Below are 6,202 nucleotides of genomic sequence, written 5' to 3' on the forward strand. Positions count from 1 at the left end.
GCAAAATATTGAACGATGCAGGAAACATAAAGAGAAGATGGAAGGAACACAGAGTCTGTACCAAAATGAATTGGTCGATGTTCATCCATTTCAGGAAGTGGCATATAATCAACAACCAATGGTATTGAAGGAAGAAGTCAAGGCTGCACTGAAAAAACTGGCGAAGAACAAGGTTCCAAGAATTGACAGAATACCCACTGAGATGTCAACAAACAGATACCATGCTGGAGGCACTCACTGGTCTATGCCAAGAGGTTTGGAAGACAGCTATCTGGCTAACTGGAAGACATCCATATCTGTATCCTTTCCAAAGAAAGGTGATCCCAAAGAATGTAAGAATTATCCAACAATATCATTAATATCACATGCAAGTAAAATCTTGCTGAAGATAATTCAAAAATGGTTGCAGCAGTATATTGACAGAGAGCTTCCAGAAATGCAGGCTGGATTCAGAAGAGGACATGGAATGAGGGATTATCTTTGCTGATGTCAGATGGATCTTAGCTGAAAGCAAAGAATACCAGATGTATATTTACTTATGCTTTATTGACTATGCAAAAGCATTCAATTGTGTGGATAACAAACTATGGACAACATTGAGAAGAATGGGAATTCCAGAACACTTGATTGTACTCATGAGGAACCTGTAAACAGATCAGGAGTCTGTCATTTGAACAGAACAAGGAGGTACTGCATGGTTTAATATCAGGAAGGAGGTGCATAAGGGTTGTATCCGTTTACCATACTTATTCAATCCATATGCTGAACAAATAATCCAAGAAGGTGGATTATATGAAGAAGAATGTGGCATTAGGATTGGAGGAGGAATCATTAACAACCTGAAATACACAAATGACACAACTTTGTTTGCTGAAAGTGAGGATGACTTGAGGCACTTACTGATGAAGATTAAAGATTACAGTCTGTAGTATGGATTACACCTCAATATAAAGAAAACAAAAATCCTCACAACTGGTCCAATAAACAGCTTCACAATGGATGGAGAAAAGACTGAAGTTGTAAAGGACTTCATATTACTTGGTTCCACAATCAACACCAATGGAAGCAGCAGTCAAGACATCAGATGACATTACACTGGGCAAATCTGCTGCAAAAGACTTCTTTCAAGTGATGAAGAGCAAAGATGTCTCTTTGAAGACTAAGGTGCGCCTGACCCAAGCCATGGTATTTTCAATCGCCTCTTATGCATATGAGAGCTGGACAATGAATAAGGAAGACCGAAGAAGAGTTGATGCTTTTGAGTTGTGGTGTTGGAGAAGAATGCTAAGAGTACCATGGACTGCTAAACGGACTAACAGATGTGTCTTGGAAGAGAGGCAGCGGGAGTGCTCCTTGGAAGCGAGAATGGCCAGAATCTGTCTCACCTACTTTGGACATGTTGTCAGGAGGAACCATTCCCTGGAGAAAGATACCATGCTTGGTAAAGTCAAGGGTAATGAAGAAAGGGAAGGCCCAGAACGAGACGGATTGACAAAATGACTACAACGATGGACTCAGGTATAGTAGGGATCCTGAGGCTGGCACAGGACGGGGCAGTGTTTCGTTCTGCTGTGCACAGGGTTGCTATGAGTTGGAGATGACTCGATGGCACCTAACAACAACAACAACTCCAAGGAAGTTATAGCCTGGTGATTAAAATATTTTATTTCATTACTTCTTTACCCCAGTTAAATATTTCTGATAAAATATTTTAAAAGGGATGGAAAATATATATTTGTGCCACTTGGGATTTATTTTATTTTTAGTCTAAAACACCTCAGCTTTTAGCTGTGAGTGTAATTACTCTCAGCTGTAGCTCCTACCAGGCTCAGTCTGGTATGTTATTTGAGGTTCCTTTTCATAAACCTTAAAACTGGAGATAAAACTTTAGGAGCAAATATATCAGTGTTAAGAGTCAATCTGTTGCCTCTCAACTATGTTTCATTTGTAGGAGCATCCGACTTCAAAACTCCTTCTGTTTTTCAACTCCGATCTGGATTGGACACTATTATAAGGTCATGCTCCAAACAAAAATAATAACTTCCTATTTCTCTTATTGACAAAAAAAGAGACAAATCAGAGACAAATACACACACATTTTTAATTTCTCCCACTAGAAGGACAGCTGAATTTAACACCATTAAAGAGAAATATATACCCTTCAATAGTTATTTAAAACAACAACAACAACAACCAACTGGTTAGCAGTCAAATACCTTAGGCACTGTACCACCAGAGCTCCTTAAGTACTTACTGTTGTTGTCGTTATGTGCCGTCGAGTCAGACCCGACTCATAGTGACCACTCCTTGGGTTCCCGAGGCAGTATCATTATGGAAGTAGATTGCCCCATCTTCCTTCCAAGGAGTGGCTGGTGGGTTTGAACGGCCAGCCTTTAAGTACTTACTAGAAGACTGAAAAGTAATGAGCTAGATATCCACCATCACAAGGAGTTAGGAAAAACAACAACAACAACAACAACAACAACAAAAAACAACAGTAAAATAAGCCTAAAGAAAGAAAGGCAGATATAATATAGATATAACCACTGCTGTGGAGTCATATCCAACTTATAGCGACCGTTACCCCTCCTTGGGTTTCCAAGGAGATATCACTACGGAAGTAGATTGCCCCATCGTCCTTCCGAGGAGTGGCTGGTGGGTTTGAACTGCCAGGCTTCTGGTTAGCAGTCAAATGCCTTAGGCACTACACTACCAGAGCTCTTAATATAGATATATGAAGGAATTAACACACACATACACACACAAACCATGGTGACCCTATGTGTGCTTAAAAGAACTGTACTCTGTTGGGCTTTCAAGGCTGTGACCCACATGTGAGAGCAAAAACTATAAAATTCCCCAAAGAAAACATAGAAGTATCTTGATGATCTTGGATTTGGCAATGGAGTCTTAGATATGACACCAAAAACATGAGCAACAACAATAGAAAATCAGACTTCATCATACTTTTTGATACTTTTTTGCTTCAAAGGATACCATCAAGAAAGTGGGGAAAAAAAAAATCCCCACACAGAATGAGAAAATACTTGCAAATCATATATCTGATAAAGGACTTGCTTTTAGAATATATAAAGAGCTCACTAATAAAAAGAGAAACAGTTCAATTAAAAATGGGCTTGAGAGGGCATCTTTCAAATATATGCAAATGGATAACAAGCATATGAAAAGATAATCAAGATCATTAATCATTACCTACCCACTGTCACTGAATTGATTCTGACTCATAGTGACCCTGTAGGACAGAGTAGAACTGCCCCATAGGGCTTCCAAGGCTGTAATTCTTTATGGAAGCAGACTGCCACATCTTTCTCCCACAGAGTAGCTGGCTAGTGGGTTCAAACTGCTGAACTTTTGATTAGCAGCTGAATGCTTTAACTGCTATGTCACCAGAGCTCCTTTCATTAATCATTAGGGGAATTCAAATCAAAACCTCAATGACAACAACAAAAAAATAAAGAAAATTTAAAGAAAAATCACCAACCCCAAAAATACCTAAATGAGCTATCAAGACACACCCACTAGATGACTAGAATAACACAGTTAATAACAAGTGTTGGTGAGAAAGTGGAGAAATTGGAACCTTCATATACTGCAGACAGGAATATAAAATGGTGAAGCCACTTTGGAAAACAATCTGGCAGCTTCTCAAATGGTTAAACGTAGAGCTACCAAAAGATCCAGTCCGAGGTAAATATCCAAGAGAAATGAAAATTTATGTCTAATGTACACAAAAACATGTACACAAATATATAGTAGTCTTATTCATAACAGCCAAAAAGTAGAAATAACACATGTCTATCAGCTCAGCCTTACTGAAAAGCTGAGGTGCAACCAAAGTTCTTAGGCTTTGGGAGCAACAGGGGTAACTGGTGGACAACTGGCTAGTCATGAATGACTTTTAGGCTTTTTGCTTCTGTATCATTTTAGAGTTGTTTTTGCCAATGCTATTTTTATTCACACTTACTTAGGTCTTGATTAGTTTTCCAAGAGTACTTTAATGCAAGCAGCAGAAAAAGTCGAGGGGAAAGGAAAGGAAAGGCAAAGTGTCCAGGACAGAGCGAGCAAGTAGCAGAGGCACCCAAGCAAGGGGAGGGACAAAGACCCCAACCCCTAAGTCACAGGAAAAGTGGAGGGGAAAGGAAAGGAGAGCCAGAGCATCCAGGACAGAGTGAGCAAGTGGCAGGGATCCTGGTAAGGGGAGGCTGGAGAGGTTTCTAACAGCTAAGGGAGACAAACTCTGGTGGCATGTTGCTGTGAGGCTTGAGGCTGTGCCACTGGTGTTTCAAATGCCAGCAGGGTTGCACAAGGTGCACAGGTTTCAGCATGGCTTGCAGACTGAGACAGACTAGGAAGAAGAAGGAGGACATCCACTCTCAAAGAATTGGCCAGGGAAAACCTTATGAATAGCAGAGAAACACTATCTGTTACCTTACTAGGCAACTATATGAACAGCCCAGAAACACTGTCTGATACAGTTCAGGACAATAAGCCACTTAGGGTGGAAGGCTCTCAAAGTAGGACTGGGAAAGTGCTACATCATCAGAATAGAACCAACCTTACTGGTATGGATAAAGTGAAGCTTTTGAGACCTCCATTTGCTGACGTGACATGACTCAAATGAGGCGAAACAGCTACAAACATCTATTAATAATCAGAATATGGAATGTACAAAATATGAATCTAGGAAAACCGGAAGTTGTCAAAAATGAAATGGAACACAAAATTACTGATATCCTAGGCTTTAGTGAGCTGAAATGGATGGGTTTTGGCCATTTTGAATTAGACAACCATATGGTCTACTGTGCCAGGAATGACAGTTTGAAGAGGAATGGCGTGGCACTGATCATCACAAAGGATGTTTCAAGATCTGTCTTGAAGTACAATGCAGTCAGTGATAGGATAATATCCATACACCTACAAGGAAGACCCGTTAATATGACTATTATTCAAATTTATGCACCAACCACCAAAGCCAAAGATGAGGAAATTGAAGATTTTTATCAACTTTTGCAGTCTGAAATGACCGAACATGCAATCAGGATGCGTTAATTATCACTGGTGACTGGAATGCAGAAGTTGGAAACAAAGAAGAATCACTGCTACTTGGAAAATGTGGCCTTGGTGACAGAAATAATGCTCGAACTCACATGGTAGACTTTTGCAGACCAACGACTTATTCATTGCAAACACGTTTTTTCAGCAACACAAACGGGGCTGTACACGTGGAGTTCACCACATGGAACACACAGGAATCAGACTGACTACATCTGTGGCAAGAGTCAATGGAAAAGCTCAGAATCTTCAGCCAAAACAAGGCCAGGAGCTGATTGTGGAACAGATCATCAACTGTTCATATGCAAGTTCAAGTTGAAGTTGAAGACAATTAAAATAAGTTCACGAGAGCCAAAATATGGCCTTGAATATATCCCTCCTAAATTTAGAGACCATCTAAAGAATAGATTCAATGCACTGAACACCAATGACCAAAAATCAGAATAATTATGGCATGACATCAAGAACTTCATCCATGAAGAAAGCAAAAGTTCATTAAAAAGATGAGAAAAAACAAAAGACCAAAATGGATGACAGAAGACACTGAAGCGTGGCCTTGAGCAGAGAATAGCCGAACCAAGTGGAAGAACTGATAAAATAAAAGAGCTCAAGATTTCAAAGAGCAGCTTGAGCAGACAAAGCTAATTACTATAATGAAATGTACAAAGACCTGGAGTTAGAAAACCAAAAGGGAAGAACATGCTCAGCATTTCTCAAGATGAAAGAACTGAGGAAAGAATTTAAGCCTTGAGTTGCAATACTGAAGGATCCTATGGGCAAGATATTGACTGATGCAGGAAGCATCAGAAGAAATGGAAGGCATTCACAGAGTCACCGTACCAAAAAGAACTAGTAGATCTTCATCCATTTCAGGAGGTGGCATATGATCAAGAATCAATGATATTGAAGGAAGAAGTAGAAGCTGCACTGAAGCAATTGTTGAAGAACAAGGCTCCAGGAATTGACGGAATACCCATTGAGATGTTTCAACAAACAGATGCCCCACTGGAGGCACTCACTTGGTTATGTCAAGAGATTTGGAAGACAGCTACCTGGCCAACTGACTGGAAGAGATCCATATTTGTACCCATTTCAAAGAAAGGTGATCCCACAGAATGTGGAAATTATC

Source organism: Orycteropus afer, unplaced genomic scaffold, assembly GCF_000298275.1.
Source record: "Orycteropus afer afer isolate SDZICR_OR568_19922 unplaced genomic scaffold, OryAfe1.0 scaffold00068, whole genome shotgun sequence".
NCBI lineage: Eukaryota > Metazoa > Chordata > Mammalia > Tubulidentata > Orycteropodidae > Orycteropus > Orycteropus afer.